This window comes from Amblyomma americanum, chromosome 1 (genome assembly GCF_052857255.1).
Source record: "Amblyomma americanum isolate KBUSLIRL-KWMA chromosome 1, ASM5285725v1, whole genome shotgun sequence".
Classification (NCBI taxonomy): Eukaryota; Metazoa; Arthropoda; class Arachnida; order Ixodida; family Ixodidae; genus Amblyomma; species Amblyomma americanum.
Window position 1 is genome coordinate 292,437,952 of NC_135497.1, and position 24,649 is coordinate 292,462,600.

At 47.7% G+C, this 24,649-nt stretch overlaps 1 long non-coding RNA gene across 1 annotated transcript; it reads right to left on the bottom strand.

Moving 5' to 3' along the window:
• Window positions 1-5,574: 5,574 nt before the first annotated feature.
• Window positions 5,575-20,518, bottom strand: LOC144098173 (uncharacterized). Its single transcript, XR_013307139.1, has 3 exons — window positions 20,298-20,518; window positions 20,090-20,231; window positions 5,575-5,612 (listed from the first exon to the last, which is right to left on the bottom strand). It is a non-coding gene; the product is annotated as an uncharacterized LOC144098173 (long non-coding RNA).
• Between the last annotated feature and the right edge of the window lie 4,131 nt (window positions 20,519-24,649).

Here is a 24,649-nt window from a genome sequence, read left to right on the forward strand (position 1 = left end):
ATGTGTAAAACGCCTGGCCCTAAACGCCTCTATTTCTGCTTACGCGATGAGGCGCGGCCTGAATTACCAATGGCGAGAGCTCCCCAAGGGCCCATCGCATTTTCTCTGATTTTGTGCTCTCAGCAGGCGCGCAAGCAATTTATCAGGGATCCTGCTCTGCCTCCTTCTGCTGGCGGTACGGACGTGAGTGAAAGGGAACAAGACGGAAAGACGGTGACGAAGTACGGAATGTAGGGCGATGGTTACTAATCCTATGGTATGCCGAGGAGTCGACACTTGGTAGCTTGAGAGCATTAAAGCTATCGATGGAGTACGGGCGCCAGGAAGTACGGAAAGATACAAATAAAAGACTAATAGACGAATCGACCTAGATGCAAATAATGAGTTACTTCTTCCTAATAAAGCGCCATCGAGAAGCATGAGCCGTTGTTCGGGTCACAGCTATCCTGGAAATAATTTTTAGCTTTGTCACACGAGCAGTTGTGCAACGTTGAGTTTGTATAACGGCGTAGAACCCAAAGCGTGACCAAGTACTGTGTTCGACAAATCAGCTTAAGTGCGCCTTTTCACACGCGTGCTTCGATCTCCACTAGTATGCAGTATGATGAATAAATTTGCGTGGGATGGTAGATACATCTCAGACAGCCGTCTTTCGAACAACTTCTTGCTGTTATGAGGCAGGACTGTGAAATGCCAGCACTTACAAATCTTCTGCGTACTGAAGATAATAGGTTTTGTTGTGGATAGTGTAGCTTTTGGCACAGTCAGCAGCAGAGATCCAGATGCGTTTGGTTTGGTTTATGGAGGCTTAACGTCCCAAAGCGATTGGGGCTATGGGGGACGCCGTAGTGAAGGGCTCCAGAATTTTCGACCACCTGGGGTTCTTTAACGTGCACTGACATCGCACAGTACACGGGCCTCTAGAATTTCGCCTCCATCGAAATTCAACCGCCGCGGCCGGGATCGAACCCGCGGGGTCGAACCATATACGTTAGGGGGCATGTTAAAAGCAAGGCATGCCTCCAAGCATGACGGACTTCTGTAATAGCGTAATATATTAGGAAGTTTCCAGGGATAAGTTGGTTGCAGTTGGCGCTGAACAGAGTTCATGGAGGTTAGTGGGAGAGGGCTTTGTCCTGTAGTTGAGGTATTTGCGCTAATGATGATGATGACAGTGATGTTTTGGTGGAAAGTCCCCGAACTCCGCATGGTGGTGCTCACTTAACGCCTGGCTTCGAAAAATGCACCGGCCGCCGCCGACGAGCGGCATCCGATGTGACCGGAAGCGCAGAAAGCCTGCTTCTTTTGCGGTTTGACTGCTTACACCACACACACCACACCGACCACCGCCAACATGGCCTTTATGGCCAACGTGCTGGGCAGTGAGAAGCGCACAGGATTTTAATTATCGTGAAAATAAACACTTCATCAAGCACGAAGTGTTGCATTTTGAGAAACATAGTGACGCGACGTTATCACGGTTCTAATAGACGCGATTTGCTCCATGAAGCAAAAGGTGTTGAAGCAAAAGACGCCGCTGGTAACCGTGGCAGAGCGGGAGTCCCAAGCTGTGTGATTTCAGTCTTTCGAGAGCCCGCGAATGCTTATAGAAACCTATGCTCGCGTCCGACAGATAAGTTGAATTCCAATGGTAGATCGCGAGCGCTCCGCCGGATCACGAATGGAGCGAGTAACTGCGGGGAAGATCGCTCCCTCCCATTTTGCGAATGCAATGCGTGCGCTCCTGCGGGGGCACTTCAGCGCAAGCTCCACGCTCAGGCAACATGGCCGGCGCCGGCTGCTTCACCACCGATTAGTCCTTGCTGCCACCTTGTTTCTCACGTTTACGGCAAACGAAGCTTTCACTTTTGGTGACTTCCAATCGCAGAGTTGGAGCACCTCTGGAGCAACGTTTCCTGCTCTTTTCGGAGCAATTGTATTCCAAACGCAGATCTGAGGCACGAATCGCGTCTTCCAATCGTAGACAGGGAGCGGTTGCCGAGCCGAGATTGCTCCGTGGAGCAGTCGGGACTGCTCCGCCGAAATCGGCGGATCCGACCGGAAGTTTGCGTGACGTTCTTTTTCAGCGGCGATAGCGGCGCCCTACATGCTCTGGCCTGCATGATCTGGCCAGAGCAAGTGTATTCCAATCGCAATTTCAGGTCGCGTGCTCTGCGCCGGATTCAGGCGCTCTGTCACAGAGCGTGCAGACCGCTCCGGGTCTGCGATTGGAATTCACCATTTGACTGAAGATGCCCGCGCAGCAAAAAATTTAGTGATAGAACGATCCAAATTTTCAGATTGCTTCCGTATTTGCAGAGCTGCTAGGCTTAGCGAGTGCACGTTGTGTAACGTCAGAAAGCGCGGGAGGTTCAAACTGGGCAGCGATGTTGATCTAGAAAGCGGTCGCAAAGAATTGACATTCTGACGTTTTTTAGTTATTTATGCGGACGCAAACGAAACGAGAAATAATTCCATTTGAGAGAATTACTATCACGCGTTTCAGGTGAGATGGCGCTGCACGTGGATAACGATAAAAAAAATGGAGGACGCCTAAACTTCCTTGGCTTCGTCTTCAAGAATGGGACGTGACAGCATGTTGCAGCGCTGCCAAGGAGTCCACGGAACGCCATCGCCCGTTCGGCGGGACGCCTTGCCCGTTGGACAAAACGCTCGGAGCCTCTAGGAGGCCTCTCGAAACACAGACGCTGCTCCACACTAGCACTCGTAGTCGGATACGGTTTCATCACGCCTGTTCAGGAACGAAAGACACACTACTCCGCCGCAGAAAGGCGGCACTGCAGCAATAGACCGCAGCGCTCATTGGGTTACCAACCTCTCGCGATCAACCATTAGTTTAACTGTTACCTGCCAGGTTAGCAGGGTGAGTGAGCTGCCTATCCAGTCTGTGGAACGCACTCAACGTTACAGCCACCAAGCCGCGCATACTTGCCCGATACACCACAGCTTTCGCTCTTTAGTTATACCCTTGTCACACGGGCAGCCTAATCGCGGTTAAGTTTCACGGCAGTTAAGGCTAACCGTAGTTACGCACTTTCACACGACAAACCCAACCACAGTTATTCTCCTAACCATGGTTACCTCAAACTGAGGTTGGCCACCTCAGTCAAGCCTTGTAGCTGGCAAAATGGCCGCCCCCATGTCCGACGCCTGCAGCTCGGCTCCCAACGAAACAGCCTCCCAAAAGCGTGTTATCTGGACCGTAGCGACGACAGAGGCGTTAATACGCATCTGGGAAGACAAGTTGATGGCTCTGCGCTCAAACACAGGCAACGCGCGCATATATCGCGTGATGGTCGAAACGTTGAACCAAGGCCTGCCGGCGGGCGAAGGCCCGTACACCGCTAAGCAAGTTCGGCAAAAACTTGAAAACCTCAACAAGCACTACCGGTGAGTGGAAGTCTTCATTCCTAGTAATGAAACGATGAATTCTGGCGGAAGTTTGTGTGATGTTACAGCACTGGCGCGCAAGAGAGGCACGCCGCGCTGTTAGCACTGGTGCAGTTAGGCCTTGTCCACAGTCGTGACACCACGCCGGCGTGTTGTAAACGACCGAAGATACGCAGCGTTTCTGGAATGTGTTGTCATGAGCTGACATCGTTCTTGTCCTTGCGCGATCATATGTCGGCGTTCGCTCCGCGTCTGATTCATTGCTTTATCGACAGCCTTCATTTAGCTCGCTGAAGTTAAAAGCTGCGCGAGCGCCTCGCGTACAAGTTACTACACCAGTGTACCAGGCGAAAACTGTGTATTTCATGTATCGTAGAGTCCGTTTAAAAATTGTGGCATTTTCTTCCTTAAGTGCCAGGTGGGTGCCCCACTGCTTTCGAGTGCAACTGGTAGCCTGTTTTATTATGTTTGTGCCTACCATAAAGGGAGCAACACTATATTCATATTTTCATGGTTCAGAATTTCATGCATTCAACAAAATTTTTTTGCAGGAAACTGAGGCGTTGTGGCACCACAACAGGTGCTAAAGGGATTGAATGGCCATTCTACTGGCAACTTCATTCTTTCCTTGGATCACTGCCAATCAATGACAAAAGCCTTGTTGAGGAAAGTGTGGAGGTAACCAGCTGTTTTCACTACGACACTAGAGCTGTTCAGGGCGCAGTTTTTGCTGCAAGCTAGCTTTTTGTGCATAAGCCTGCGTGCTTATCAGATATCTTGTAATGTCCTCAAAGCACTACGCTGAAAGTTGTTGAAACATTACTGTGCCTTCAAACGCACCTTCTCTTTTTCTTCTTTTGTGATTTCTTGTGCGTTACACATCACGGCCTGCAAGATGGCAAGACAGGCTAAGCTGGTTATATTCACTTATACTTCAGCATGACTGCCATATATTTCATTTAAACATAGCCATATTTTGTACAGGGTGTTGTACACTACTTGCGTGTCACGTTTCATGTGATAGATAACGTTTATGTGAAGGGTGTTTGTTTCATATGTCGATGTTGCATTTTCCGTCCACTTCTGCTCAGTGACCTCTTTTAAAATTACATGCGTTTTTTCTTGCCCTGCACAGCTGCCAGTAGTAGATTTCCCACCAGAGGAAAGTGAAGTTGCCACATATTGAAGCGACATGGACTTTCCGACTGCAAGCGATCCTGCACAAATGGAGAGCCAAGCAACCAATGCAGACGAAGCTTCTTCATCAGTGGCGAACCATTCCAACAGCCCAAGTTCTAGCAACAGCGTTAAGAGAAGGAGCAGGAAGCGCTCTTCCAATTCGGCACTGAGTGACCTGATGGCGCTGCGTCAGCAAGCCGAAGAACGTGCGGCCAAGGCTGCCAGTGACAGCCTTGAATTAAGAAAGGAGCTCGTACAGCTACAGAGGGAATCCAATGCGATGCAAAAAAGTTTTCTGGAAGTTACGCAGGCATATTTTGCATCCAAACAGAAAGACAAATAAATTGTTTGTGAGACCACCTTTTGTGGTAAACGGTTTACCACAGCAGGTGGTTTCACAAACTGAACTTATTTGTCTTTATGTTTGCGTGGAAATTCTCATGCCTACAACCTCAAAAATTCCCACCTTGTCACAAGGTCCTCATATATCTATACCTACAGGAGGAAAATCTTCACATTTTTGTAAGGAGCATGCCCACAATCTAAAAAATTCCCACCTTGTCAAAAGGTCCCCATATATCCACATTTGGACTCTACACGGACTCTTTATTTGTTGAAACTGAAGTGAACTTTGGCCGAATTAATTTCATATTTGCGAAAGTACACTTTAAATACATTGCCATCATGCAAATGCCATTTCCTGAAACGCGATTTCGAGCACTAGACTGTTTTTCAGCGGTAGCTTGAATTGTGCTGAAAATATGTTTACGCGGACAGCTCATTCCTTGGAATCGAAGTATACTTTGAGGAATTATTTTCATATTTATGAAAGTACACTTTAAATACATTGCCGCTAAAAGCGTGCTTTGAATATGGTTTAATTTACTGCACACGTTGATTTGTGAGAAACTACTAATTGTCTAGAAGCAAACACATTACTTCATAAACTTAAACAGAGTGATAGAATGCATCGCTTTAGGAAAGCTGCCCTTGTTTGCCTCCTCAGTTCTTCAGAAGAGCATCTGAAAATGAAGAACAAGAGATAAGCACATTATTACTAGTGACTGTGATGTGGAGACTTGTTGCAGTTGTAGTTCAAGGTGTGATTTAATCAATTCTTTCTGATTACCATAACACGTTTCTTAAATTGCGCAGGCTGGCATTTTGAGACGCGCGGCACACCCGCTACAAGTGATTCAATGAACTAAACTTTTTGTACGTCTATATATTACAACAAAATTTTGTGATCAGGTTTTCGTATAGTTAGCCGAACAGAAAAACAAATAAATTCTGTTTTTGAGATCACTTTTTGTGGTAAATGACACGCTAGCAGCTATGGCCCACAAAATGGCGATCTCAGAACCTCTATTTCATAGCAGGGCACCGAGATATTATTTTGCCTACAGTATCTGTGTATTATGTGTCACCCTCTGTGTACAGGAAATGCAACAGTGGTAGCTGCATCACAAAGTGTAACACAATGAGGACAACATGAGCATTATCTAGCGTCTTACCACCAACTAGCCCAACCACAAGTTACAATTAGTTCAGTTGCAAATTATTATAAACCATACGTGAAACATATGCGATAAATATATATATGCAATATATCTTATTAAAACAAAAAGGCATGAGACACTTCCCTTTTTGAACCTAAACGAACTGCCGTTTAGCTAGCTGTACCAACAATGCGCTGTGAATGTCTCGTACTGGCAGCCAATGTAACCCTGATGCTTCCTGCATGCTGCAGCCCCTGCTGCCACTACCTGTCACACAAAAAAAACCATGGTAATCCTTGTTCTAAGTTTCTTTAAAAGATCATGAGGTGAATACATACATGCAATATCTCTTATTAAAAAAGAAAGGCACGAGACACTTCCCTTTTTGAACCTGAACGAACTGTCATTTAGCTAGCTGTACCAACAATGCGCTGTGAATGTCTCGTACTGGCAGCCAATGTAACTCTGATGCTTCCTGCATGCTGCAGCCCCTGCTGCCACTACCTGTCACACAAAAAAAAACCATGGTAATCCTTGTTCTAAGTTTCTTTAAAAGATCATGAGGTGAATACATACATGCAATATCTCTTATTAAAACAGAAAGGCACGAAACACTTCCCTTTTTGAACCTGAACGAACTGTCATTTAGCTAGCTGTACCAACAATGCACTGTGAATGTCTCGTACTGGCAGCCAATGTAACCCTGATGCTTCCTGCATGCTGCAGCCCCTGCTGCCACTACCTGTCACACAAAAAAAAACCATGGTAATCCTTATTCTAAGTTTCTTTAAAAGATCATGAGTTGAATACATACATGCAATATCTCTTATTAAAACAGAAAGGCACGAGACACTTCCCTTTTTGAACCTGAACGATCTGTCATTTAGCTAGCTGCACCAACAATGCGCTGTGAATGTCTCGTACTGGCAGCCAATGTAACCCTGATGCTTCCTGCATGCTGCAGCCCCTGCTGCCACTACCTGTCACACAAAAAAAACCATGGTAATCCTTGTTCTAAGTTTCTTTAAAAGATCATGAGGTGAATACATACATGCAATATCTCTTATTAAAACAGAAAGGCACGAGACACTTCCCTTTTTGAACCTGAACGAACTGTCATTTAGCTAGCTGTACCAACAATGCGCTGTGAATGTCTCCTACTGGCAGCCAATGTAACCCTGATGCTTCCTGCATGCTGCAGCGCCTGCCGCCACTATCTGTCACACAAAAAAACCATGGTCATCTTTGTTCTAAGTTTGTTTAAAAGATCATGAGGTGAATACATGCATGCAATATCTCTCATTAAAACAGAAAGGCACGAGACACTTCCCTTTTTTGAAACTAAACGAACTGCCGTTTAGCTAGCTGTACCAACAACGCGCTGTGAATGTCTCGTACTGGCAGCCAATGTAACCCTGATGCTTCCTGCAAGCTGCAGCGCCTGCCGCCACTATCTGTCACACAAACAAATCCATGCTGATCCTTGTTCTAAGTTTCTTTAAAAGATCATGAGGTAAATACATACATGCAATATCTCTTATTAGAACAGAAAGGCACGAGTCACTTCCCTTTTCGAACCTAAACGAACTGCCGTTTAGCTAGCTGTACCAACAATGCGCTGTGAATGTCTCGTACTGGCAGCCAATGTAACCCTGATGCTTCCTGCAAGCTGCAGCGCCTGCCGCCACTATCTGTCACACAAACAAATCCATGCTGATCCTTGTTCTAAGTTTCTTTAAAAGATCATGAGGTAAATACATACATGCAATATCTCTTATTAGAAAAGGCACGAGACACTTCCCTTTTTGAACCTGAACGAACTGTCGTTTAGCTAGCTGTACCAACAATGCGCTGTGAATGTCTTGTACTGGCAGCCAATGTAACCCTGATGCTTCCGGCATGCTGCAGCGCCTGCTGCCACTACCTGTCACACAAAAAAACCATGGTCATCCTTGTTCTAAGTTTGTTTAAAAGATCATGAGGTGAATACATACATGCAATATCTCTTATTAAAACTGATAGGCACGAGACACTTCCCTTTTTGAACCTAAATGACCTGCCGTTTAGCTAGCTGTACCAACAATGCACTGTGAATGCCTCGTGCTGGGCTGTGAAAACATACTGGCAGCCAAGGTAACCCTGATGCTTCCTGCATTCTGCAGTGCCTGCCATCACTGCCTGTCAAAGAAAGAGAAAAGCCATGCTAGTGCTGGAATAGACGTTTACAACAAGGCACCACTAAAGTTTGCAGACCATCCCTCTCAAGAGCCGAGTAAATGATTGCAATATATGCCTGCTATTCTATGTCTACTAGGAGAATTTGTTTTCTTCTATCATTCTGTACACTTAATCAATTGCAACTCCTCAATGATCTTTGTAAAGCAGTACAGAAAGCACAAAAAGACAAGCTGCAAAGTATTTCATATGGACTGGAAATGGTGCCATTGTTTACTTTTCTGTACCAACAGTACAAAACATGGCCAGCACATTTATTACATATGAGATCAAAAGACAGGTATGATGATATGATTCAACCAAAGTTCAGCTTGAGGCAAGGTAACTTGTGAGGGCATTTCGAACCACAACACTTGATGGCTCAGCCCGGTTGCTTGTGCAGGACGGCTGAGGCCGCCCCTTGTAAATTGTAAATAACATGTTAAAATAATCATTTTTATTTCTCAAAATGAACACGAGATAAAAGTGCACAAGTATTCTCTCCGATAAGAGCACCACCCGAACCAGCTAAGACTTCCAAAAAGCCTGAATTGGCAGCTATTAGGCTAGGCTGTGAAAATGTATTGGCATCCGTGAAGTAGCCGTGATTCTTCCTTCATGGTACACTGCCTGCCTTTTGCACAAAATAAAGTCGCACCAATGCTTACAGAGATACACACATAAAGAGGCAACTAAATGAATAGAATGCAAATTTCTGTTTTTCAGGTCTGCTTCTCAACTTATGTTTCTCGTGTCATTATACACTCAATAAAGCATGACTCACAGTGAAACTTTGGCAGTGTAAGCACCCAGAGACCAGGACACTTCCAGTACATTTCACTTAAGGAAAATAGCTGCAGTGAAAGGATTTAGACAATGTTCAGCTTGAGACAAAGTGATTCATTAGGCCATTCCGTACTGCAACACCTGATGGCTCTGCCCGGCTGCTGGTACAAGTTGGCTGAGGTCGGCCAGTGTCTCGAGTTCGTGCCTCATCAAACCAACTTGCATCACAGCAGTCGGACATTTCGTCACAAATGTTGTGTATATCACACAACATGTGCGGATTACTCGGTTGACATTGATTATGTCGCACTCAAGTCCTTTAAGTAAGATACGGACGGAAACGAGCCTCTAACCTGCCAAATGCATTTTCAACAATGCGTCTAGCGCTGCACAAGTGGTAATTGAACACTCCAGTAGGTGAACCTGGTGGGCCTGGATTTGAAAACGGCTTCATGACGTGACACTATAACGGGAACGCTTGATCGGCAAGCAAAAGCGGTTCCACTGTCACTCCTGCCACAAATTTTCCTTCAGCTTGGAAAAGAGGACTGGCCAGTATATCGGGAAGGCTTGAGCATTCAAATACACCGGGGTTGTGGTTTCTTCCTGGAGAACCCACATTTGTATACAGAAATCTGTAGTTGTGGTCGGCGATAGCCAAAAGGATGGTACTGTACCATCCTTTATAGTTAATATAATCCACGGCGTGCTCTTCTGGCGGGCACACCTCAATATGACAGCCGTCGAGGGCGCCCACACCTTGCGGAAAGCCGGTGACAGCAGTAAACTGGCGTAGGTGTTCTGCCAACTCACTTTGCTTGGGAAAGCGCACCAATTTTGCGCCCAGCTGACGTACAACAACGGCGCAAAACTCGCGAAATATAGTGTTGACAATCGACCGACCTACGCCAAAAGCATTGGCGATTGTTCGTTCTTCCGCAGAGGACGCGAGACGATACAGGCTTATAGCCACACGCTTGTCCAGGGGGATCCCTCGTCGCATGGTCGTATCCTGCCGCGTCTTACACTCACACAAACTCAGGAGGTACCGGAAAGTAGTGCGGGTCACTCTGAAATGCGCCCTAAACTCACTGTCTGGCAAGTGCGGCACCGTAGTCTCGTACCAAGACTTCCCTCGCGGATAAGCCCATGACCGACGTTCGGATCGAGGAACAGAGCCGCGCCGCTATCGCGATGATGCGGCGACACATTCTTTCAGCGTGTTGACGCTTCTCTTCTGCTGCGTCGATTTCTTCCAGTAAGCGCAACTGCTGGATGCGACACTGATGAAGCGCCGCTTGCTGCATGGTGAACATAGCCATGAAATCGTCATCATGCCCACGCTGTGCCATCGATTTTCACGTAGCTGGCCGCTGAGAGGTGAGGTCTCACCAACTTGGTAATCACCGGCGCGCTCTGTACGTTTCGCCGAGGCGCACTTCGCTCACTGTGCCATTGACGCAGGACCACAAGGGTAATATCGCAAGTGCAGCACGTTGCCTCGAACCAACCGTTCGGCCTACACAATCAACTAACTCCGGCTCTAGGATCTCGGGCTATTTGCGGCTAAAAATATAACTACGAGGCCAAAAACTACCACTGTTTAAAGACTGCTTTTATGTATCTCGCTAAAGTCGGAAAAATCAAACTTTGATATATTTCAGACATAAGAAAACTATTTATATGTTTACGTTTATGTTTATAGGGGTTTAACGTCCCAAAGCAACTCAGGCTATAAGGGCCGCCGTAGTGGAGGGCTCCGGAAATTTCGACCACCTGGGGTTCTTTAACGTGCACTGACATCGCACAGTACACGGGCCCCTAGAATTTCGCCTCCATCGAAATTCGACCGCCGCGGCCGGGATCGAACCTGCGTCTTTCGGGCCAGCAGCCGAGCGCCATAACCACTCAGCCACCGCGGCGGCAGAAAACTATTTATAGATACATTTATGTTACATCTCCAACCGAATGCTTTTATTTTTTATGTTTACAAGTTTGTAAACTTGAGGAAGAACTGTGGAAACGTCAAGGCCACGTGATCATTTTTGCTGCAGTATTTAGGAGCTTGTAGCAGCACCGCAGTTCAATTTACGGTAACGGTGGTTAAGTCTGGTAACTGCAGGTAGGTATAACTGCGGTTAAGGCTGCTCGTGTGACAAGGGTATAGCAGGTTCAGAAAAAGTTAAACCGCAGCTAATTTTTTTTTTATCCACCTGAGGCTCGGCTAGATCACGTGGTCAGGCAGCAGTCGCTCCGCTACTGTAAAGCCCCGGCGCAGCGACGGCGAAGGCTCGGCTCGGCGGCGCGTCGAAGTCACGTGTCGCGTTGCTATGGCAGCGACGCCACGTCACGTGACTTCACAGGGTTGTGACGTCATGTTTATCGGGGGGGGGGGGGCGAGTTCGCTCGCTCCTGCTAGGCTAGTAAAGCTTTCGCTTGAAAACAGGGGAAGACGTGTCCGGCCGGAATCGTGATCTGGTCACGAATGTCTTCACGGCTACCGTATCTCCCGGACCGATTTTGAGCAACTCACCTCGAAGCATCCCTCACGACCTGTTGCTGGTGAAACACAACCCAGAATGTGATCCACCCTCATGATCTCAATTTGGACACATTCAAACAGAACGCGCAGAGCCCATGCTGAAACGATGAAGACGCCCGACTACGCGAGACCTCTGTCTATAAACGCAGGTCGGATTTCTTCTTCGGCTGACAGTGACACCGACGCTCGTTTTTTTTCGTTCTGTTTTCCTTTTCGAAACGGATAGGTCCACAACGTTTGAATCACTGCAGCGAACGGTGTTTAGTTCTCGTGCGGGCGCGAGTTTAGTACAGTGACGTCTTTCGCTCTTACTTTACAACACTTGCTGGGCGTGTTGGTAAATCATGCTTACAATGACACAGCGCAAAGACAAACACGGACAAGTGAGGAGACACCACAAAGCGCTCATTCGATAAAACTTTACTGCTGCGCACAGCGTATACATATATCGTACCACGCACATGCGCAGCAGCGAAAAGAGGGAAGATGTCTCGCTTTTATCTGCCACCGGCATCGCACTAAATGTCACTAATTTTCTAACATTTGTACCAAACCGCTGCACATTCTGCATTTATTGTTCCCTTATTTCAGTACTGTAAACTACAGACTTGAATCTATATTTTGCCCATGCATTGTTTGTATTGTTTTATGCTTTTTGTTGTTTTCTTTTATTCAAAAATGAATTATTACGTGTTGGAACTACCATATAACGCCCAATCCTGCCCAAGACCTCGCACTGAGGCCGGCAGTGCTCGATAAATAAATAAATAAAAGCAATGAGAATTTACCATTATCGGCTGCGATGCTGCCGACTCCAACGTAGTTAGTCAGCGCACGGGTAGCATGGAAACCAGCAGCGATAGACGCTCAGGGTTCCGCCGTCAGATATGACCGATCTACTCACCGCAATGAACATTCAATAGCTGCTTTTGATAATGCTGCGCTCGTGTGCCAGGCACATGAGCCCCATTCCGGCGGCGGTTTTTGCAGCGGAAGCTGTTGTAGCTTTGTGCAAGCCATTTAGTATAAAGAAATTTAGGGGGTACAACAGCAGCTGCGTAATGCGCTAGGTGGTTACCCGCCGCGGTGGCGCAGTGGTCAGGGCGCTCGGCTACTGATCCGGAGTTCCCGGGTTCGAACCCGACCGCAGCGAATGCGCATCGATCGGGGCGAAACGCTAAGGCGCCCGTGTGCTTTGCGATGTCAATGCACGTTAAAGATCCCCAGATGGTCGAAATTATTGCGGAGACCTCCTCTACGGCACCTCCTCCTTTCTTCTCTTAGTCCTCCTATATCCTCCCCTTACGGCTTGGATCAGGTGTCCACCAATATGTGGGACAGATACTGCGTCATTTCCTTTCTCCAAACACAATTTTTTTTGGACTCCATCGCCACGCACCTGGTGGTGGTAGTGGTTTTTTAATAAAATAATAGTAAAAAGGAAGGAAAAGATTTTTGCTAGCACCGGCATCTGCCATCGATACTCAAATCGCGATTTAGGTGTCCGCTGATGGAGGGAGCCGGTTACGCGCCTTACGTTCCTTTCCTCAAAACCAATCGTTTATACTAGCTGCACTGACGAGTCACGTCTTACGAGTCAAGGTAAATATGCAAATCAACTAATCATTTGATGCAGTGTAAAGAACGCAGCGTAAGTATCAGAGGCAAAGGCGGTCTCGTTTAGCTTTTATAATTGCAGATTCTATATTTAGAACTTAGCCCGGGACAACTTTGAGCTTTAGATAAGAAAGGATTCAATAGTGAAACGCTTAAGGGATTGTACGCGCCAGCACTTAGTATTATTTTCTATAATTGAATAGGTGTGCCCACGCGGCTTATTACAACAGCAGTAGTCTCCCATGATTAAGAAGAAGTGAGCCCAATCGTTCGGTTTCCATATTCAACGTAAAATAAATCCAATGCAGATTACCTCTTTTGCGCGCCCTTCTATCAAGGCAACCTAGTTTTGAGCAGCTACCGCGGTGATCCCGATTAACGGCACTCACGGGGCGTCCGCGTGGCACGAAGGAAAGAAAGTTTATTTAAAAAATGGCAGTGGCTTAACCTGGCCAACCCTGGAATTCACCGAAAAGCAAGCACGCCTGCAAAGTGTCTGAGGCTCGCCCATGGCAGCTCCGCTACACACTCGCGGCAGCCGTTCATCCAAATTATGACGTGGCCATGACGTGGTATCACATAATCTTGCGACACCCCCGTCGGATGTCATCACGTGGCTTCACATTACCCCATAGGGTGTTCTCAAGGTCAAAGGTCGACCCGATGGTCACCCAATGCCAATGGCCAAAGGTCAACTAAACGCCATGGGTCGAGGTCAGAGGTCAAAGGTTCGACACCATAACTGTACCACCATAACTGTACCACGTAGTTGGCCTGAAAGTCCTTTAAGGTCATTCTCCGGCCTACGCGACGACTGATTTGTGAAGGTTTTCGCTTCAAATAATGCTTTGCATAAGGAAGTGAACTCCCACAGGGTGGCTTCCGCGCAACTTGGTACAAAATTGCGGTGAAGCCGTCTTACAAGAGCGCGTATTCATGGGCGAACAGTCAGACAGAAAAGCTTCATTTCTGAAAGCGAGTTTTAGACCCTGCTGGGTCCCTGTGTCACTGCGCATTCCCGATCTGCATCAGGTAGGTCATGTCGGGACATGACGTCGGCAGCCCGAGTCACCGCAGCAAGCTGCGATATCCGGTATGCAGACGTGAGCAGGACCTCCCAGTCCTCCCAGCTCTAGATGCCGTGCTGTACCTGCTGGGGAGGGTCAGCAGGGCAGCCGCAAAGTATGTGGGAGAGTGTGGCGTGAGGGTCACCGCACAGGGAGCATGCAGGGGACGGCCACAGTAGTGGGATAACAGCTGAGGGGATGACAGAGAGCGGGTCTGGAGGCGTCTGAAGAGGATCTGTTGGGAGTGCGTATGAGTGGGATGGGGAGGGGGTAAGGCCGACAGTCCAAACGGGGTATTTGCGTGAGCTCTGCAAAGGTGCGCGCCTGCTCCTTCGAGAATCCTGGATCGAGAATGCCCTGAGCCCGGCAAATCAAACCTCGGGCCGATCTATCGGCATCCTCGCTTCCAGGCAAGCTCACATGCCCGTGTGCAATATACCTGACACTTTGAGACAGAAATGGTAATAGCGCTGCAATTAGACGAACGCAAGAAAGACTGACACTGGACATGCGCTAACTTCATCTGATTTTATTTACTGCAAAGCCAGCAAATATATGGAAAATTCAAGGCATGCGCAAACAACACCTACACAACAGGCATCAACAAAACCGTTCAAGATATGATATCTCATTCTTGAAAAGGCGAACCGAGGTATCACTCACGCAATCTACTCCCCTCTTCCTAATGTGGAATGCTTCCAGAAGCTCCCTCGCCTTCGTATCTCCACTCCTGCCCAGAATCTTTATCTCCCGAAGCCGTGGCTCACACTTCTTGCATTGCTGGCATCTTTTTTGCCCCGGCCCATGTTCTGCCGCACGATTACAAACGAAGCACTCCGCGCAATGCTGTGAAAGATGCGCACCTCCTAGATTTGTAAGCGATCTTGCGTGCTCAGCCGCGCGGTCATTAACGCACCGCCCCGTTTGGCCCACGGAGGCTTTTCCGCAGGTTAGTGGTATTTCATACACCACACCTGTGCAGCACTTCACGTACTGCTTACCATGCTTTTTGTTGCAGGAGCTCTTTTTATCGCTCCCAATGCGCGCGCATAGCTGGCCAAGCTTTCGTGGGGCAGAAAACACGACCGGCACGCCATGTCGCTTTGCCACTTTCTTCACATTGTGCGCGACCCTGTGCACATAAGGCACAACTTCTGGTCTCACCGACTGTTTGTTCGGCTCAGTCGACTTGTGAAACAACGCACACTTGACCTTTCTTAGGAGGGCTTCAGCAACTGCTGTGATAACCGTGCATGGGAACCCCGCCGAAACCAACCGATCAACTTGCGTGTCAAAACTCATCTGCATAGCATGGTGACACGACTTCACGAGAGCCGACTGAAGGCAGAGGCGAGCAATGGCGCGTTTTACAGTTTTTGAGTGTGCTGATGTGTAAGGCAAAAGCTCCTTCTGGGCTCGAGGGGAATAACGCCAACAAACATGATCCTCGCCCAGGGTAATATTAAGGTCTAAAAACTGTAAGCTCCCCCCTTTGGGTAGCTCATGAGTGAACACCAACCCCCTCCCCTCTTTTTGGAAGTTGGCTAAAACTGTGTTAACAGTATCCGTGTAGGTCAAGTTATTTTGTTTTTTAAAAAACAACTAGAAAATCGTCAACATACCTAAATACTTTCAGTACTCCCTTCCCTGTTAAACTTAGTTCTAGGGCGCGGTCAATAAAAGCTAGAAAAATGTTAGTAAGAACTGGAGCTACGCAGGATCCGATGCAAATCCCTTGTATTTGGCGGTAAAATTTGTTGTCAAATGAGACAAACGTCACACTAAGATAAAATTCAAGCAACTTAATAAAATCACAAAACGACACGCCTGAGGAGTTCTGGAAACTAACAGCACCGCTACTTTCTATGGCTTCCCTCACGCAAGTGAACAAGGCATCGTGGGGCACCGAATAAAACAAGTCTTCTACATCAACAGAACAGACATAACCAATAGAGGCATTTCCCTCCAGAAACCTAACAACATCTTTAGAACTTTTTGTAGCGAAAGGATCATGAACACTAAGTGAGCTCAGATGCTTCTGTAAGAATTTGCTAAGAACCACCTGCCACGTACCATTCTCACTGACCACAGTTCTAAAAGGTATCGACGGTTTATGCGTTTTCGCTGTAAAAAATACAGAAAGAGCATTGTATTTACTGTTACTGATGTGGTTTGCCAGCCTACCTAATTCTAAGTCCTTACACAACAAGATTGCTTTCCCTTTTACCCTCGTTGCGCTAGCTTTCAAAGGAACAAAGTTCTTGGCGATCGCTTCACCTTCTCTTGTTCGGAACTCTCCTTCGGGGAGCACCACGAAGCCACCATCCTTGTCGGCTTGGAGAAGCCGGAGGCTGTGCTGTTTGAAGTAGGACACCACTTTTGCCATGGGATCCTTGCCTGGTCCAGTAGAGGAGCGACTTGTAGATCTGGTCAGTGCGTCCACACCATCAAGGAGGCACTTTTCCTTGTTTTCTTCTGCAGCCTTTCCTGCGATGCGTCTGTTTAGAGCGAGGAACTCATGTGCTTGAACCCGTGGTTCATGGCTGAACTTCGGCCCCTGGTTCAACGTGTTTCTTACGTCGCTAGGAAGCTCTACTTCCCCGATGATAGTCACACCTTTTCCCGCTGGCTTCTTAGTCTTCTGTACGGCAGAAGACTGCAACACTTCATTCAGAGTGTGAGCCCACCAAAACTCGGTCAATCTTCCTGTAAGGCGACGAATCGCACGAAGATTCTTCTCCGCCAGCCACCCCGGATCCAGGTTGTAACATAGAGCCCGCACATGGTCTTCACATCTTCTAATTTGTCTCCACAGCTCTGTTATCAGAAACTTGCATATGCGCTTGAGTAGCCCTACGGGTGGTCGCAAACACCCAAACAGTGCAGGCACATCCACTGGAACGAAACCCTTTCGAAGGCAAAACGATATGTATCTTGCACGGCATGTTGATGCTACGATGAGAAACACAAAGGTATTGATTTGGGAAGACGACGGGTGGTCACACACAAAAGGGCCCTGGGTTTTCGACAGATGGTTTAGAAGAACATCAGTTTGGGCTAGATGGTGCATTATTTGAGACAGAAATGGTAATAGCGCTGCAATTAGACGAACACAAGAAAGACTGACACAGGACATGCGCTAACTTCATCTGATTTTATTTACTCGAAGCCGTGGCTCACACTTCTTGCATTGCTGGCATCTTTTTTGCCCCGGCCCATGTTCTGCCGCACGATTACAAACGAAGCACTCCGCGCAATGCTGTGAAAGATGCGCACCTCCTAGATCTGTAAGCGATCTTGCGTGCTCAGCCGCGCGGTCATTAACGCACCGCCCCGTTTGGCCCACGGAGGCTTTTCCGCAGGTTAGTGGTATTTCATACACCACACCTGTGCAGCACTTCACGTACTGCTTACCATGCTTTTTGTTGCAGGAGCTCTTTTTATCGCTCCCAATGCGCGCGCATAGCTGGCCAAGCTTTCGTGGGGCAGAAAACACGACCGGCACGCCATGTCGCTTTGCCACTTTCTTCACATTGTGCGCGACCCTGTGCACATAAGGCACAACTTCTGGTCTCACCGACTGTTTGTTCGGCTCAGTCGACTTGTGAAACAACGCACACTTGACCTTTCTTAGGAGGGCTTCAGCAACTGCTGTGATAACCGTGCATGGGAACCCCGCCGAAACCAACCGATCAACTTGCGTGTCAAAACTCATCTGCATAGCATGGTGACACGACTTCACGAGAGCCGACTGAAGGCAGAGGCGAGCAATGGCGCGTTTTACAGTTTTTGAGTGTGCTGATGTGTAAGGCAAAAGCTCCTTCTGGGCTCGAGGGGAATAACGCCAACAAACATGATCCTCGCCCAGGGTAATATTAAGGTCTAAAAACTGTAAGCTCCCCCCTTTGGGTAGCTCATGAGTGAACACGGGAGATAAAGATTCTGGGCAGGAGTGGAGATACGAAGGCGAGGGAGCTTCTGGAAGCATTCCACATTAGGAAGAGGGGAGTAGATTGCGTGACTGATACCTCGGTTCGCCTTTTCAAGAATGAGATATCATATCTTGAACGGTTTTGTTGATGCCTGTTGTGTAGGTGTTGTTTGCGCATGCCTTGAATTTTCCATATATTTGCTGGCTTTGCAGTAAATAAAATCAGATGAAGTTAGCGCATGTCCTGTGTCAGTCTTTCTTGTGTTCGTCTAATTGCAGCGCTATTACCATTTCTGTCTCAAATAATGCACCATCTAGCCCAAACTGACGTTCTTCTAATACCTGACACCATCGCGCCTACGCTTGCGCAGGTCGCGGCATCGCGAGTTAGTCAGGTGCAGAGTGTTGCCTCACAGACTAAAAGGCGCATGTGCTCGAAATGCACCCGCTCGTTGACTTTTGGCTTAAAAATTCGAGGATTGCACTTAAGACTGCTAACTGCTTAAGAGTGCGAATGCGAAAGCTTTTCGCTTTCCTAATCCGCCTTTTTCATTTTCCTGTGCTGCCACCTCGTGTACAACGCTGAAAGCTCACTGGTAGGGTACTGCGCGCCCATCCCTCCCGGACTGAGTGCCGCCCTGGAGCACGTTTTGTTGGAATCAGTCAATGATGGCGTGTACTGGGCAGCACCTCGTATCTGGAGGATTTCTAGGGTTGACTGATGACTGGGTGCGAAGTCCGAGGCAGGCTGCTGTGCCCACTGAAGAGCAAATCCTTCAGTATCTCCAATCATCCGGCATGCGGTGCGATCGCCAGCTGAGCAAGGGCCGCCGCTTCAAAGATGAAGGCTACATTCGGAACTTAATGTTCAATGAAATATCCCCGGTCAGTGAGGTTGGCGTTTTCCGCTGTATATGCCTGCCATCCATGAAAGGTGGATACTACATCGTGCACGCCGTAGCAGAGAAAACGACTGGGGACATCACCGAGGCTCACTGCCATTGTCCGGCCGGGTAAGTGAATTTTCTTGGTATCGTATGGTCATTGCCGACTAGGAATTTGCTTCTGCTTAACTTGCAATCTATATTATTTTCATCATTTCGCATTTGTTGGTGGTAGTGCTGTTTAGCTTTATCAAATCGTGCCGAGCCTAGTTGCATAAAGGCCGATCTGCATACAGTCGTCGCGATACTGAATGTGCAGCCTCGTATGTGCTTGCTCTTGTGCGATTCCAGTTTGCAGTGTTTTAATATAGGAACTGATGAAATGGCCACATTTTTACCTCGAGTGTCCGCTATTTTTTTTTCGTTCAACAGTCCGCCCGTCCGTACGAATGTGCGCGCTGCAAAACTTTTGCAGATAACTTAAATATGCCCGGTTCATGCAGTTTTTGGCCTACTGGGATACAGACCTAAACCCATTTTTGGTAACGAAATGGAAGCGTGAGGCGCAGTATACAGCTCGGCTACCGCCGCAGTGCACCTTTGCTTCTTTCTGTAAAAAGTTGCCTGCTTTGAGCGCACGCCATGATATTGATACGTGGACTTAAACGTCTGACACAAGGGCTGTGCGGGACGCTGCAGTGGAGGGCTCCGTATTAATATATGCGACCTGGAATTACTTCACGTGCACTGACATGCACAGGCTCCGTATTAATATATGCGCACAAGCGTACTCGCAACAAAGAAGTTCTGCTATCATGTCACTGTATTTTTTCACAGCACACCGCTACATAGGTTAAACAAGCATGCGCGTCCATAAAGACGAGGGCGAGAGGCGCACATAAAGCCATGCGGGCGATACCACGCACAGCTCTTCATGGATGCGAACACACGAAACGCACCTTGCTCTCGTAGCTTTTTTCTTTGTCCGCTCCATCGCGCGTTGAAAGCGGCTCTCAGCACTTGCCCGTTTTGCCTTCTTGCATGAGAAAGAAAAAAGCGTCGGACCGATGTCTGGGTGCCGCGGTGACATCCGAGGCCTCCCTGTCCATGAACAAAACAATTCGTGATAGACTGCACACGCATTTAACCACAGTACCTCGTCCGTACCTGTCTCAAAGTGATTCCCACATAGTCTTGAAGCGCATGACGGTGCCCAATGGCGGCCATAATCGTCGAGCCGGCGAACTGCTTTTATCCACGCTTCGCGTCGAAGGCGGTCCCGGGAAGCGTTCGGAAAGCGAAAAAATCCGAGTTTGCTTCCCTTTACATATTGGGCATTGCAGCCGTATGCAACACACGTCGCAGGCATCGCCAAATGCGTCGCACTGAACGCCCGACGGCTGCAGCAACGCACCCCGCCAACGCTGACTGCGCAGGAAGCCGGTTTGTTTACACTTCCAATATGTTTCGCGACACTGCCGCCAGGGGATAGGCGCATGCGCAATCGTGCAAATATCTGGACAGCAGTAAGGGGGCAAATCAGCAATTATCGGTTAAGAAAAAGGTTAAAGGAACAGAGAGAGCTTTGTGGAAAACAGGGATGCTGAAGAAATCGGCACTAGAAACATACCGGACCTTTAAACAGGAAATTGTCAAAGAAAATATCTATGATAATTGTAGGGGAAGTTCTTTGTTGTTTGAGGCCAGGACTGGAGTTTTGCGGACTAAGAAGTATAGAGTCAGGTACCAGGAGATAGACACTTTGTGCATTGCGTGCGGAGAGGAGGAGGAAACGGCTGAACACTTGATACTTTTCTGTAAAGGGCTTCACCCTACAGTGGAAGGCAGCGGGGCTGACTTACCCAAGGCATTGGGGTTTAGGGATAGTGAAGGGAAAGTGGATTTTAAGAGGTTAGAAGTAACCAAGCGAAGGTTATCTGATTGGTGGCTAAAAGCAAGACAGGAGTAAAATTTCACAAGACATGGCTAGGTGGCTTGAGCCACCGCCCGATGTAAAGGGTTCAGCCGTATCCATCCATCCATCCATCCATCCATCCATCCATCCATCCATCCATCCATCCATCCATCCATCCATCCATCCATCCATCCATCCATCCATCCATCCATCCATCCATCCATCCATCCATCCATCCATCCATCCATCCATCCATCCATCCATCGTGTCGTGAAAAAAGGCGGATTCTACTTTCATTTTCGTTTTCTGTTATTATCACATATTTTTTGTGTTTTTATTACGCGACAACGTCGACATCGGTCGAAAAAGCGGTTGGCTTCATTGTAGTAGTAGTTGTAGTAGTCGTCGGCACCGCGCGCCGGAAATTTTTCCATACAGCGCGGTTCGGGTGTCCACCGAGGTATGCAAGGCAGGCGTCACTTCCTTTCCTTAAATTGTTCAACGGGCAACGCGTCGCGCCCGTACGTGAACGCTGCAACAAGCTGTCGCGTCCCACTCTTAATGACAAAGCTTGAGCGTCCTCCAATTTATTTTGATTTTTACAGCGAAAACTTTATTGGTCGCAAGCTCGCGATTTCGCCGTGGCGGTACTCCAACATGAGGCATCGCCGAGGAAGGTTACTGTGCTTCACGCGCTCGTCGCGCCATGTGGCATGACGTCGCACAGCGCCGCTCGCCGCCGCCGCCGTTTGGTAGGACGTGACACCGCGTTCCTCATCGTGGCGCTCGCCTCCGCTCGCTTCGGCAGCTGCGTCGCATGCGTGATGTCACAGGATTGAAAAGGAGAGCTGGCGTGCGCCGCAACCACAGTTGAGGCGACAGTATGGACGGCGACAATTCTGATAAGCTGGAGGAGGCCTGGAATCGACAGCGGAACGAGATGAAGAGGAAAAGAATCGACCATGGAGGAAACAGACGAACAGCGCTCCGAACGACTGGCTAAACGCCGCCGTGAATAGGCCGCCGCGAGACAGGCACGTTTAACGTCTGGTGTCTCGACCGCTAGCAGCAGCGACAGCAGTCGGAGTAGAGACCTGAGTTCTGCTTCACTGAAGACGGCCCGTGATGAACGATGGAATGCGACCAAGAGACTTCAGCGGCGGGCTCAAGAAACCGAAGAACAACGTGCAGTTAGCCTAGAGATTAGCGTAAGAGTGACGCGACCCCTTCAATCCTTGGATAGCCTCTGCGCTGAAATCAAACATGGACCTAGAGGTAATACTGGACGTTTATGCCTGTGCTTCATACGTTGTGGAATATGTGAACAAGGCCAACCGGAGAGTTTCACACTTGCTTTCGTGGGATAGCCGATCTAAGCCACTGCCAATTTTTATGTTTGTTCTTTTTTGTTTGTGCTATTTTGTTTTTATTATTTATTTATTTTTGCTTTTTGATTCTATTTTTTTAAATTTCTGGTTTAATACATTACACATACGCTGGTTAAGAACTGTTGCATAACGAACTCTGACATTTTTCTTTTATTTAGCACATAATTGACCGTTCGTACGGACAACTTCCGTCAACAACTTCCGTCCGCGCCACTCATGAGCCAAGAAAGGTTTTCGCCTTGAAAGCTCCACCCGCCGCGGTGGCTCAGTAAAAGAGGAGGAGGAGGTAAACTTTAGTAAAGAAGAGGTCTTAGGCGCGGGTTGGGATGACTAAAGCTATGGCGGCTATGGTGAGTGGAAGTCTTCATTCTTAGTAATGAAGCGATGAATTCTGGCGGAAGTTTGTGTGATGTTACAGCACAGGCGCGCAAGAGAGGCACGCCACGCTGTTAGCACTGGTGCAGTTAGGCCTTGTCCACAGTCGTGACACCGCGCCGGCGTGTTGTAAACGACAGAAGATACGCAACGTTTCCGGAATGTGTTGTCATGAGCTGACATCGTTCTTGTCCTTGCGCGATCATATGTCGGCGTTTGCTCCGCGTCTGATTCATTGCTTTATCGACATCCTTCATTTGGCTCGCTGAAGTTAAAAGCTGCGCGAGCGCCTCGCGTACAAGTTACTACACCAGTGTACCAGGCGAAAACTGTGTATTTCATGTATCGTAGAGTCCGTTTAAAAATTGTGGCATTTTCTTCCTTAAGTGGCAGGTGGGTGCCCCACTGCTTTCGAGTGCAACTGATACTGTTTTATTATGTTTGTGCCTACCATAAAGGAAGCAACACTATATTCATATTTTCATGGTGCAGAATTTCATGCATTCAACAAAACTTTCTATGCAGGAAACAGGCGTTGTGGCACCACAACAGGTGCTAAAGGGATTGAATGGCCATTCTACTGGCAGCTTCATTCTTTCCTTGGATCACTGCCAATAAATGACAAAAGCCTTGTTGAGGAAAGTGTGGAGTTAACCAGCTGTTTTCACCACGACACTAGAGCTGTTCAGGGCGCAGTTTTTGCTGCAAGCTAGCTTTTTGTGCATAAGCCTGCATGCTTATCAGATATCTTGTAATGTCCTCAAAGCACTACGCTGAAAGTTGTTGAAACATTACTGTGCCTTCAAACCCACCTTCTCTTTTTCTTCTTTTGTGATTTCTTGTGCGTTACACATCACGGCCTGCAAGATGGCAAGACAGGCTAAGCTGGTTATATTCACTTATACTTTTGCATGACTGCCATATATTTCATTTAAATATAGCCATATTTTGTACAAGGTGTTGTACACTACTTGCGTGTCACATTTCATGTGATAACCTTTATGTGAAGGGTTTTTGTTTCACATGTCGATGTTGCATTTTCCATCCACTTCTGCTCAGTGACCTCTTTTTAAATTACATGCGTTTTTTCTTGTCCTGCACAGCTGCCAGTAGTATATTTCCCACCAGAGGAAAGTGAAGTTGCCACATATTCAAGCGACATGGACTTCCCGACTGCAAGCGATCCTGCACAATTGGAGAGCCAAGCAACCAATGCAGACGAAGCTCCTTCATCAGTGGCGAACCATTCCAACAGCCCAAGTTCTAGCAACAGCGTTAAGAGAAGGAGCAGGAAGTGCTCTTCCAATTCGGCCTTGAGTGACCTGATGGCGCTGCATCAGCAAGCCGAAGAACGTGCGGCCAAGGCTGCCAGTGACAGCCTTGAATTAAGAAAGGAGCTCGTACAGCTACAGAGGGAATCCAATGTGATGCAAAAAAGTTTTCTGGAAGTTACGCAGGCATATTATGCATCCAAACAGAAAGACAAATGAATTGTTTGTGAGACCACCTTTTGTGGTAAACGGTTTACCACAGCAGGTGGTTTCACAAACTGAATTTATTTGTCTTTATGTTTGCATGGAAATTCTGCAGGCATATTTTCAATTCGAACAGAAAAACAAATAAATTCTGTTTTTGAGATCACCTTTTGTGGTAAATGACACGCTAGCAGCTATGGCCCTCAAATGGCGATCTCAGAACCTCTATTTCATAGCAGGGCACCGAGATATTATTTTGCCTACAGTATCTGTGTATTATGTGTCACCCTCTGTGTACAGGAAATGCAACAGTGGTATCTGCATCACAAAGTGTAACACAATGAGGACAACATTAGCATTATGTAG